The 12,890-nt window shown below is 39.5% G+C and overlaps 1 protein-coding gene across 6 annotated transcripts in view; it reads left to right on the top strand.

The window, feature by feature from the left end:
* Positions 1-11,325: 11,325 nt before the first annotated feature.
* The window catches only part of fgfr1a (fibroblast growth factor receptor 1a), a 43,838-nt gene continuing 42,273 nt past the window's right edge, over positions 11,326-12,890 (top strand). For 3 of the 6 annotated variants that reach the window (XM_061261884.1, XM_061261882.1, XM_061261879.1), the window contains exon 1: positions 11,327-12,138. The gene's annotated coding sequence lies outside the window, so the exon portion shown is untranslated. Of the gene's footprint in view, positions 12,139-12,890 lie in introns of all 6 variants that reach the window. The other 3 variants (XM_061261883.1, XM_061261880.1, XM_061261881.1) reach the window with 2 other exon arrangements.

Here is a 12,890-nt window from a genome sequence, read left to right as displayed (position 1 = left end):
CCTCATATCCCACACGTGCATTCATTTAAATCCATCCTGAACTCACAATGCATTTTTCGCTTTTTAGAAACTATAGAGGAGCAAAAGTGGAAAAAGTACTAAATATAAAAGGATATATTCTGTTGATTAAAAGAAGCAGCAATAAGGTCACAGCTGTGAAAGGGTTTGTGTTTCTGTTGAGTGATGGCTATAGTACTATGGTTGGACAGATAACCCAGAACTTGAGCCCTGCCCTCCCAAAGCTGGGGTCCTCTTGGGAGGTTTGGGGAGTGATGGGGTGATCTCACGACATGGCTGTGGGTTGAGGTCATGAGCGTGCTCTGTGCTGTGGCATTTGGGGTACATGGGCTGGGAACTTTGTGTTTTTCTCAGAGAGCTTCCCACACCCTCCAAGTAAATACCTTTTTCCTTCTTAATGTCCAAATTCTGTCAAGACCATTACATACACAGGCTGCAGCAGTAGAAGTCTGAAAAATAAGTTTAATAAATACCTAATACAGTGCTCACTGAGTGTATATGGCTGTTCTGTGATGTTTCAGTTAATGGCTTATTGAATGCTACAGTAGCTCTTTGTGGTGTATTGCCTTTTGGCCATTTTTGTTGCAAATAAAGGAAACAGGCTTTCATTACCTGCATGCTACAAATGTACTGCCACCTATTGGACTCATATGAAGAAAGAAATATGAAGAAAAGATTGGTACCAAGTTTTAATTACTCACATGTAAATGTGTCATTGGAAGGCAATTAAAATCCATCTGAATAAGTTCTCAGATTTATCAGAAAGAATTTGCATGTAGTTTTCAACATGGATGTCTACCGGTGTCTGCCCAACTCCACCATGCCTGTTGCTAATCTAATGAAATCAGTCATGACAGTGATGGCTTTGATGATGGAGTTGCCTAGACCCAGAAAACTACCTTTGAGGATGTTGGAAGAGAGAGATAGAGATCAAGAAAAAAGAAAGAGAGAGATATTGAGGGGGCGAGACAGAGATAATGATATTGATAATAAAATCTATTTGTAAAAACAGAAAAACAAGGAATGATCATTTTTCAGACTAGAGTATAAATAAGGATTATGACATACACCGTGCAGAGACCTGGAGATTCCAAGCCTTTTATTATGTTTGAGACAGAGTCAGCAGCTTGGAATATTACAATTACGTGAACTGCTACTTTAGGAACGAGAGCTGGGAGGTGTGCTCTCCTGAAGAAGATGGACTCTCGGAATCCAGCCCACCTCATGATATTTGGGCGGCCATGCAGCAGAAGCAGCAGCAACAGTTGATGATGTCACAAGAGCCAATGGTTAAATTGTAGATGTGTCATTTGGTTAACTGGGGTTACTTTTCTTTTATATTCCCCATGGTGTGTTTTGCCCTGGAATGGGAGGGGAAGCTATGACATCAGTATTGTATCATTGGACTTTCAGCATCCCACACAGGTAACTGGGGAGCCAACAGCTCACACAGTGACTCCTTCAGACTACATCTTATAAGACCTTTCCAGTATCTTGCCTAGGGGAAAGAAGGGAGAATTATATGGGACCAGGTGTGGCACTGTCATACTGGCGTTTCAACAATAAAATAAAATTTTACAGGGTCATGCCGGTCATTTCTATTAAATGAATCAAACCTCTATTGATGGCTATGATAATAAAGGCCATAGGGTGGTGCTGAGCCTCATGGCTGGAGAAAGAGGACAGAGAGGAACGAGCAAGTATTGGGAAGAAATTAATCCCACCAACCGAAACCAATAACTGTTTGCCTGGAGCTAAAAGTGGCTAACAGGAGATATTAACTGATTCAATTCTCAGGGAAAGGTAAATGAACACCACACAGTAGCAACACAATGCTATTGTGAGGAGCCTGAGAAGTGGCTGAAGTAAAAAGAGAGAGATGGCTGAGGGCAAGTTCCCACTACCAGAGCAGGCTCTCGCTCCCAAAATCAGTGTTGAGCCATGGGCCTCCCGCTCAGAGCGAAGCTGTCATATAAAGATGACCACCCCTCCAAGCAGTCACCAATAACAGTGAATTTCCTTCTTCTCTTCTTTGGGGGGGGGGTTGCACCTGCTTTCTCTCTTTCACCCTCTGTCATGTCTGTATTTTACAAAGAGCATTTGTCGCAATTTGTTATTTCACAAAACACTTAACTTTTTTTTTTCTTGTGAACTATAGTATATCTTTAATGGCGGTCAATTCTAAGACATGTTACAAGCTATTTAGTTTCATTGTGACCTTATGATTAGCAGTCATTAGTCTGGCAAGCAATTGCAAGGAGATGAAGGACAGGTCTTTGCTTTCAAAGTGATTGTCTGGATATTAAAATTTAAAATTCTAGGACAGGTGTAAAACCTCAACCTGTGAGTTCAACAAATGGACCTCAACAAAGGAGAGTGTGTGTGTGTGTGTGTGTGTGTGTGTGTGTGTGTGTGTGTGTGTGTGTGGGTGTGTGGGTGTGGGTGTGTGGGCGGGGGGGTGGGGGGGTGGGGGGGGGGGGTGCTGTGGGGGTGTATGCACTTTACCTGCGTCTGTCAGTGATCTGAATGTGCTCAAGCAATAAATGTCTCTGTGCCCTGATGAGGGACGGCTGAGTGCTTAATGCACAACGGGAACAGGTCCAGACAAAAGCGACAGACTTACTGTGATTATCGATTGTGTGAAGTTCACCGAGAGCCACTACAACAATAAAAATAGTTAACGGCAATGGCACATTACTGTTTCCAAGTGGGCCAGCAGAGTGTATCTCTCAGCACACTGTCAGCCTTGCCTCTAAATTCTCCTGCCTGAAGGTATTCAGTGTCATTTTGGTGGAAGAATTAAGAACTGATGCTATTCAAATTCGATAAACCTTTCAATCACAGATCATTTAACGTGGCTGAACACGAGCCTTGTCGTGTTCTGCGAAAATTTAAACTATTTTCCAATGATGCATACCAACAAAGAATAGTAATTGCTCTATGGTGGGGACAGCACAGGGAGATCAGGACACCTGAGAGACTGCAGATTCCTCAGCACAACACAAGACAAATGGACTGAGCATCAATATACAGTGGTGGGCATCTATAAAGATGCATATTCTGTAACAAAAGGGAAATCTTGTTTCCTGTCCCTGGTCCATATTCTGCTAGATACATTTGCATGTGGTTTCGGGGGTTACTGACTTCAAAAAAAGAGTCAAGGTCATTTGACAACCTTTTCCTGTGCAGAATTCAAACTTTTGACCTCATGTTTTGCTTAAAAGGCAGCCTAAACTAAAGCTCCATTTCACACAGACACAGATGTTGTTTTCACTGTACATTGAGACTACGTTACACTTTAGGATGAGTAAGTGTGTGGTAGCTAGCATATTTGCCAGCTGCAAATCTTTCTGAGGGACCGTATATGCGCTTCATGTTCTCATTGTGTGAGGAAAGCACAAACCGCCCGGACTGCTCTCCATCATCCTCCATTTGCATTTTCTTAGGCCCACTTTATCATCGCCTTTCTTCTTACTGTTCAGTTCAAAGGTGTGCAAATAAGAGCCAAAAAGTATGGGACGATGAAAGCTGCTCCATATGACCTCGTCTGCATGTTAATCCTTCCCCACTGCATGCATGCATCCCACATGCAATTAATAACCAGCACGTGTGCAGCATTCGTGCAGGAAGTCGTGATATGGGGCCAGAGTTTCCCTTTGAGTCCACGTTGTTGGAGCGTGCGCACACCAGGGCTGTCCAGGGCCCTTCTTCGTGCTTCCGCAGCCGGAACAGTGTCCGGGACCAGTCCGCAGATGTCAGATCGGCCAATCCAGACGGGGCTTGTCTGTTTCACGTCACCCGCCACAGCTTGAAAGGAGCACTGGGTTTTTTCCATCAAAGACCTTACCACATCAAAACTGGAAAAAATAGAGGTGGTTTACGAGCAGAAAACATTGAGTCTAATGGGTTATGGCATTGCCAGATGGACAGCCATACTGATGGAGAACAGCAACAGTGGAGAACGTTCTTCTATTATACCTTTTATACCTCGATACTGTAGATGTGATATTGACTTTGATGCGTTGGATGTACGTTCAAAATAAGTTGAGTAATATGTAAATAAAATTGACAGGCCGGAACTTTTAAACTGCGTGGCCAGAGGAGGCGGAATTGGTCTTACTCCTATCAGCCCAGCCCATAAAAAGGACAGCCGGTTGTGAATCAAGCAGGCCAGATGAATGGTTACAGCTCTCGCTGGCAAATTCACTGCACGTTTATTTAAACCTACCTGCCGCGGTCAGGCTGTTTCCTGCGTACATTAGGAGGTCATAAATCAAGGAATTTCCTGCTGCCACAAAGAGCTCTTCATATACTGCTTCTGCTTCCATATGCTTGGCACAGCTCAGAGGCCAATGGAGAATATGTGAGCGGGAATCATTCAGGAAACCATTTTGTATATAAATGGTTTCGGGAATCATTCAGGAAACCATTTTGTATATAAATTGAAGCGTTTCCGTTTAATTCATATTTTACCCCATTTACATTTACATTTTTGTCATTTGGCAGATGCTTTTAATCCAAAGCGACTTACAAGTGCATGGGTTCTACCACAAGTCAAAGCATCACATCCAGAACTAGGAAAATACACATGGAATGCTGTTCTAAACATAGTCGTCATCATAAGTGCCAATTATTTATTTTATTTTTTATTATTTTTTTTAACTTATTTATGTTTTAAATTGATCTATTATTATGTCAATTGATTATACTCTATGTATGAATGACACCACTGATGTCAACTAACGCCTTTTATTAAAGGTAAATATTTCAAGCGGTTCAAGCTTTTAATTATTTTAAAACAAAACACCAAAACTGGTCATGCCAAATGTATTTCTTCTTGGTTTTTGTACTTTGCCTTGCATTTACTCATTCAGCATATAAGGGCTGAATGTTTCAAAGACCTAAATTCGTTCTTTTGTTTGAGCACAGTTGAGAAAAGGTACAATGGGTAATGCTCATGTAAAAAACTTGTGGAACTTTATTAACGTAACATAATATAATAAACAACATCCCTTCTGTGTCACATACTCTTCATCTCTCACTATGACTTACCCCTCTATCCCCCATTCTACTCCTTTCCCTTCACATCACGTTTCCCACCTCCTTCCTTTTCCATCCCCCTTCCTTTCTGCTCTTCTGTCCCTGTTCCCTCTCTCTCTATTTCAACTTGCAGCTCATTAGACTCCGTGGGCCTGCTTCACACCTCATTGGCACCTCCATTCACTGCTGTATTTGCTGATAAGCCCTCTTTAGTAGGTCAATGGGACCCATTCAGATCTGCCTTTTTGCTCTCTAAAAAGAATAGGATTGGGGGTAATGAACAATTACGTAGATTTATTCCCCCTTTTTTCTTTTTTGGTAACAAGCTGTGTTAACTGTTTCCTGCTCTGATTGAATATACCTGTGACCTGGTTATGTTATTCATTTTCCCTTCCTGCAAATTCTTCATCTGGTTCAAGTTTAGACATCTGCCTGTTCAAAATAGAATTTATAATACCAAGGTTCCTCTTAGCCAAACTTAGTCTAGAAGGAAGGTTAAATTACAGCTTTACAACCACAGGTAAAAGTGTTTCATAAATCATACCCTTGCTGTTTCACATCTACTGGGTAATAGCTGCAGTGTGCGCAGAAACATTCTGTTCTCTCCCACCATTTTATTTTATTCAAGTCTTGAGTTCAATGGCCAAGTAAGGATCATTCTGCATAATTTCACATGGGTGATGAAGACTATTGACATTATTAAAAGAAGCTTTTGCTATGTCTGTCTCTGAGTTGTCTATACTTCCAATTGTTTGAGTAATAAAGTAGGATTTCCAACCCAATTGACATATACAAGGAAGGGAAAACAATCAGGTATTAGTCATAAAGGACCCGATAGCAGAAGCCTCAAATGCAAACATTCAGACACCCATTGTGAGTGAGTGCAACAGCAGAGGCAATGCAGAACAAATAAATTAACAGGAAATAAGCCAGATAAAAATCTACCTGCACTTACTGGAGACCAGTAGCTATTTCACAAGAAGTGAAATAATAAAAAAGGTTTCTGCCAGGTTCCGCTCACCACTGCAGTGCAAACAGGCTCAGAGGCGGAGAGTAGCACTGGGCTTTGTGCACAAATGGCAACTCACAAGCAAATGGTTAATGGAACTGGTTAATTGATCTTATAGAAAAGGGGTGACCACAGAGAAGATCTGTTGACCCAGGAAGGCATCCATCTTTCAACAACATGGAGTCTTGGATGAATTTTGCTCCAAGCTGTGTTCCAGCACTCACATGTTTTTCATGCATTTATATTTTTAAGAGTTAGCCAATTTTGTTCTGCAAAGTTCTACTGTAAAGTTGCATGAATGTTTAATTAATAAAGCAGTATGTTTGATTAAAAAGATCTAGATTAAAAGCCTATATATTTCCATACGGATTCATACTGTAAGGGAAAGTTAAAACCTGATAGAAGTTGGATGTAATCTGAGAGAGAATTTATGTACTGAACCATTTACAAAAAGGATGGATGATGAAATGTCTACACATCTATTCTACGCTTCTTCTCTTTAAGGTCATTACTCACAGTTATCACCACACCATCTCGTGTGAGCCCAACTTTCATCCATAAAGGTAAAGTTTCCCCAAATCAAGTATAGTTCTCAATCTCGCTGTATATTGGCTGGAATTACACTTCACTTCTCAGTTCACTATGAACGGAGGTATTAATGTAACAAGAATTTTTTTTTTTGAAGAAAAAAAACAGCACTTGATAGGCTGCCAACTGTGTCAGACATAATGATGGTGTTTTCATTTTCTGTAGACAGGTATATTCGTTGAAACACTGTTTTTATAATAAACATGCATTCTTGGAGTGTGAGTAAGTGAACTGTGCCTGTCCTGCCTGCCTGATGGTCTGGCCTTTGTTACTAGGGAGTGCATTATTTTAGTATATGCAGTTAAATGCAAAAGTATTGGGACATTGACATTGATTTTTGTTTTGCCAATGTACTCCAGCACACTAAACTTGAAATAGAACATTGAATATGAGGTTAAAGTACAGACTGCCAGCTTTATGAGTTAGAGCCCTTAACATACATAGTCCGCCCATTTTAGGGGGCCAAAAGTAATTTGACAAATTAACATAATCTGAAATAAAGTCATCATATGGAGAGTTTCTTCGCATAATGTGAAGAAATTGAGATGTGAGTGTCAAAAAATCTACAATTAATGGAGAAATCATTACATTACATTACATTATAGGGATTTGGCAGATGTTCTTATCTAGAGCTACATACAACCAAGTGCATAACCATAATCAGGGATAAATCAGGCTCTAAATATATAACATACAGTGAGGCTTCCTTACTGCAGGTATAAGAAAGCTTTCAGTATCTAATTTTGAGTCTAGGCTTTTGCCATTGGAGTCTGTTATTGGCATTTGTCAATATAAGGACCAGTGTTGCTGGTCAAAGAAGCCATTACAGGGCTGAGAATAATAAGAAAAAACCAGTCAGAGACATTGGCTAAACAATAGGCTTACCAAATTCCTATTTTTGGAACATAATTAAAAAGAAATTGAGCACTGGTGTATGTTTGGAATCACTGACTTGCTGTGGGATGAAACACTGTCCAATGAGTTTGAAGGCATTTGATTGAACTTGAGCAGATAAGATGCTTCTGTACTCTTCAGAATTAATTCTGCTGCTGTTATTAGCAGTTGCATTATCAGTGAAGACAAGTGAGCCAGCACCTGTGGTCATCATACATGCCCAAACTACTGTACACTACTGGCAACATTGGCTCAGGAGGTAAGGGTAGTTGTATGGCAGCTGCACCTCACAGTTGCCGGTTCGATCCCACCCTGGGTGAGTCGCTGAACAAGACACCAAACCCCCAATTACTCCTGATGAGCTGGTTGGTGTCTAGCATGGCAGCCAATCGCTGTTGGTGTGCAAGTGTGAATGGGTGAATGAAAAGCATCAACTGTACAGAGCTTTGGATAAAGGCACTAAATAAATGCAGACCATTTACCATTACACAAACACTACAAATAATACAGGATGGGAGTTGTCCCTCATATCCAAAAGACTCGGTGGATGCTATGGAGAATTAGAAAGACATTTATTCAAATTAGTAATTTTATTTTCCTTTGCATAGAAGCAATGGAGCCATACCAGTATTTCCCCATTTACAAAATTGGCTGTGTTCTATTTTTTTCAATAAACAGGATAATCTAATTCTTTTCAAAGTAAACATGGAGCCAAATCAGTGGATTAATAATGTTGTGTTCTCTGTGGATAGAATTAATTGCATCTGGCCTGTATCGTGCCTGCTCTGACTCTGAAATTACTTTTAGCATTTTCCTTACATTTCCAGAAGCAACATCTGATTTTTTTATATAATCCATTCATTCCAGGGGAAAACTACATCTGAACCACAATATGCCAATCGTTAACCTCACTATCTTTAGACCCTTGTATTGTGTACCTTAATCTATGACTTTTGCTTGTCGGTAATGTAGTTCCTAACATTGTAGATGTCTTAGTATGATAGTTACAGACTTGACCAATCTACCTTGTGTAGTTATGTTCATGGCCTTACAACCAAACATGCAGTATGTGAATTGTACCTTATCTGACATGTTCGGTTGTTTATTCTATGATTTTGACTGTTTTGTATGTCGCTTTGGATAAAAGTATCTGCTAAATACAATGTAATGTAATGTTAATATAGGCAAACAGAGAAGTACTTACAATTGTCCCTTTTTGTGTGTGCATGTTCTTCACAGTTGTGTTTGTGGAAACTAGCGGTGGAATGAAGGACACTGCTCCTACTTTTCTACATCATGCCACTTATGCCACACTTATGTGTATGCTTCTGGTGCATGTTTCTTCATTTATTACTGCTGCAGTACTCTAGACATTACACATAATTAGCATTAATTGCAGTTTGGCTGTAATAAATTCATTTGAAAGGGATTTAAATGCAAATTTTTAATTGGTGCAAATTACTCACATGGTGATTACTTAAAAATGTACTTCAGTTAATGAAGTATTTCTGACTATGTGAGAATGCACACTGTCTCTACTCAGTGTTGAAACTGATTAGCTCTAGTTGTAACTCCATTATGAGACTCTAACTTAGAGTAAGTACTAAAAGCCGCACCTCGCTAATGCTAGCGTGACTGGTTATTACACAGCTATACACTCAGTGACTACTTTATTAGGTAAAACTGTACATCAGCTTGTTAATGCAAATATATAATCAGCCAATCAAGTGGCAGCAACTGAGTGCATAAACACATGCAGACATGGGGAAGAGATTCAGCTGTTTTTCAGACCAAATGTCAGAATTGGGAAGAAATATGATCTAGGTGACTTTGACAGTGGAATGATTGTTGGTGCCAGACAGAGTGGTTTGAGTATCTCAGAAACTGCTGATCTCCTGGGATTTTCAGTCTCTAGAGTTTGCAGAGAATTGTGCGAAAAACAAAACATATCCAGTAAGCAGCAGTACTGTGGGCAGAAACACCTTGTTAATGAGTGAGGTCAGTGGAGAAGGGCCAAAATGGTCAAAGCTGACAGGAAGGTGACAGTAATGCAATAATCACGCATTACAACAGTGGTATGCAGAAGAGCATCTCCGAACACACAACACATCAAACCTCTAAGTGGATAGGTTACAGCAGCAGAAGACTTAATAAGTCTAAAAAATAGGTATAATAAATACCCAATAAAGTCCTCACTGAGTCTACATTCTCATACAACTTTGACATCATTAATTTCAATATAACTATACTAACTTAAAGTAGCAGTTGCTGGTTCAAATTCCCATTTCATACCTTCCTAACAACCAATTTTAAACATTTGTGTACTTAAGCAAGGAAAAATACACTAATCACAAATCACAATAAACACTCTTCCTTCAGTTCATCCCACTTTTGGTCATGTCAAAGTACATGAGGAGGCATAGTAAATAAGTATTTATTTAAATAATTACTTCTCTTTCATGCATAAATACAAATACATTAGTTGCAAAAACAGTAAACATAAGTTGCTACATGAAAAAGAGACACATAAAAAACATAGCACTGGGTATATTGAGATATAACTGAATCTGGGAAAATATAAACACAACAAATCATACTGGACAGTGTGCTGATGACTGACCTGTCACCACCCAGGCCAAGATATACTTGGAGGTAATGTAAACAAAACATTGTGGTATGACTGAATCAGGGCTAGAGTAAACATGACATGGTTGTGCGTACCACAAAGCACGCTACAGCCTCTAGCAATGCTACAGAAGTCCCATGGAAGGTGAACTAACCAGCTAATTTATGTGTTTTATTTTCTATAGTACAACTCTTGGGAATATAGTCAGTATGGTTATTTGTATTTTAACATCTTGGAAGCAAACATTTTCATTTAACATTGCTGCTGTTGTTTATAGACTTGAATTGTAGAAATTAGCACCATTTGGCACTAACATATTCACCTTCAAGGACCATAGTCACCATATTCAATACACATTTATAAATGCTGACGAAGCACAGAGGAGTAGTCCGATGTCATTAAGTAATAGAGTTTGAAAGCCAAAATGCTGCATATTCCATTGATAGGTGTTGCATGTTTTAATGGCACAAACTAAATTTAATTATGGTGAGCTGTCAAGTGTAAGACATTATATAGCCTGCGTATAAATTGAGACAGTAGAATTACATGGTTTTTGACCAAAATGAGTAAGTGGCATCAATATGTTGTTCATAGGGCATTGAATACATGTGAAGTTTTACACAATAATACTGTTTAAAAGTCTGAAAAAAATGAGAATTTATAAGGTTGTATCTGTTTGGAGCACATTCACTTTGGAATCTTTGAAGCTCAATATGTCAAAACCACTCAGAACGCAGATAGAACCTTATAATTCTAAGGTCACGAAATGTATAAATATTTTGCCTATACTATACATTGCATTGAGTAGACATAAGACTATTTCGACACCGAACTGTATAAACCATATATTTTATCTTCATCGTGATACTATTCTGCCAAATGTAATATATAATACAGCTACCACTTTAATATACTTGTTTACTACAATTTGTTTTTATATATAATTTCCCTATGTCTTGCAATGTTTAACATTAATTATACATTAATAATAGGCAGACAATCGAACGTTCCATATTCCATAACACAGTATGAGCGGGCTACGGCGTGCCTCTGTGGAGTAGCGGCTATTAAAACTACAAGACCCACAATACCAAGTGGATTGGTTGAGGCTGGGCATTGAGGTGTTTGGAGGATGGTTGGAAGGCAGGTTAACTTCGTCGAAGTGGTTATACGTTCCCTCTGTGATGGCAGGGGGCAGGCCTCCACGAGTCCGGAATCTCGTTGTGTCTGTATCGTTTGAACAGTTGGGGGAGGTCGAAGATAGTCGGAGATGCGAAAGGGAAGTTAGGTAGAGGAGCGTGTTAAGTAAATTGAAGAAGAAGAAGAAAAAAAAAAAAAACACTGCTCATACGGCGCCTTTTCTTATTTATCCATAGATTTTTAGAACAAACTTCTGTGTGCGAGTAGGCTAAGCTTAATCGCTACATGTTCATCAGGGACTGGACTATTGAATCACCGCACAGCAAAACTGGTTACAAACTTATTTTGAAGACGGAGCTTGTCTTGCAAAACCGCTTCCCAAACAATAAAGCGGAGTGGAATTTCTCCCACGTTTTTTCATGGAAAGGTAAAACCATTTATTTGCGTCGGCATCAAATATGTTTTTCTCTTTTTACTCATTTTCCAACTAAAACGGTCTGCCCACTTTTCGTCGGAATGAAGAAATTAGTCATTTTATAGACGGACCGCGTTGAAGCTGGTGTTGTGTGCTTTGATTTTTATGCCTCGTTTCTTTTCATTTCGGGGAGTAGAAAAACTCAATTAAACCGAGAACCGTGGACTCACAGTATAGAAAGCTAATTACATTTTCCTTTACATTTCAATCAAACAAGTTAGTGGATTGGAGCGGGATCTACAATCAACACGTTTTTGTGTGTTTTTCTTTTAACACACTACAAAATCACGGATTCAAAGTTTTCGTGCGTCTAAAGGAGCGCTGCGTCTCCACATCGCCTGGCAAAAGGTAAGTTCTCATCCTAAGTATTATTTCGAGGGTAAAATAATACTCCGTCTTAAGAACCAGAAAATTCTGACCATGCGTTGTAGCTAAGACAGAATTGTCTCGGAGTTGAAAGGTGCACAGTATTTCAGCAGCCTCGGGGCTCATGAAGTGCACTTCACAGTCCTTGGCCCAGCATATTACCATTTGTTTGTTTGGCGCAAAATTAGTATTAAACAAACAGGGGCGCAGAGAAAATATTTGTGTTTTCTCCAACACAATGTAGGATATGTTTGTAGTCTACTGCACGGGGATGACCCCCCTCCCTCCAAGGAATGGTTCAATCAATGTAAATCAATTGGCCTAATGTTTTGCTAGGGTTATAATATTTTGTTAGATTGAATTGTCTTGTTAACACTAAATCGTGCAGTAAGCCAACAGCCCGGAGATCAATATTCATTTACCCGCTGTTCTCTTATGAAGAAACGTCGGTTAAAATGTGGTCTTGAGTCGACGAGGTTGCTTTTAGAATCTTATCCGTCCGTGTCTTATGAAAATTTAGCATCCAGACCTACCGTCTCCAGAAGCCTACACGATGTAGGTGGTGTTTAAATTTTGTTACAGGGACCTTTGTGAAAGGTGGCTGTGGGTCAGGACATGTGTCCCAACACTTGTTGAGTTTTGCGACAAAATACGCATTTAATTTGGTGTACAGGAGTCTGAATATTAGTACAAATATGATAACTGAAAAAATGAAAATAGTTCCTTTCTAACTT

This window comes from Conger conger, chromosome 11, assembly GCF_963514075.1.
Source record: "Conger conger chromosome 11, fConCon1.1, whole genome shotgun sequence".
In the NCBI taxonomy this organism is placed as follows: domain Eukaryota; kingdom Metazoa; phylum Chordata; class Actinopteri; order Anguilliformes; family Congridae; genus Conger; species Conger conger.
The sequence above is the reverse complement of the archived record's forward strand: the minus strand, read 5'-3'. Positions and strand labels throughout refer to the sequence as shown.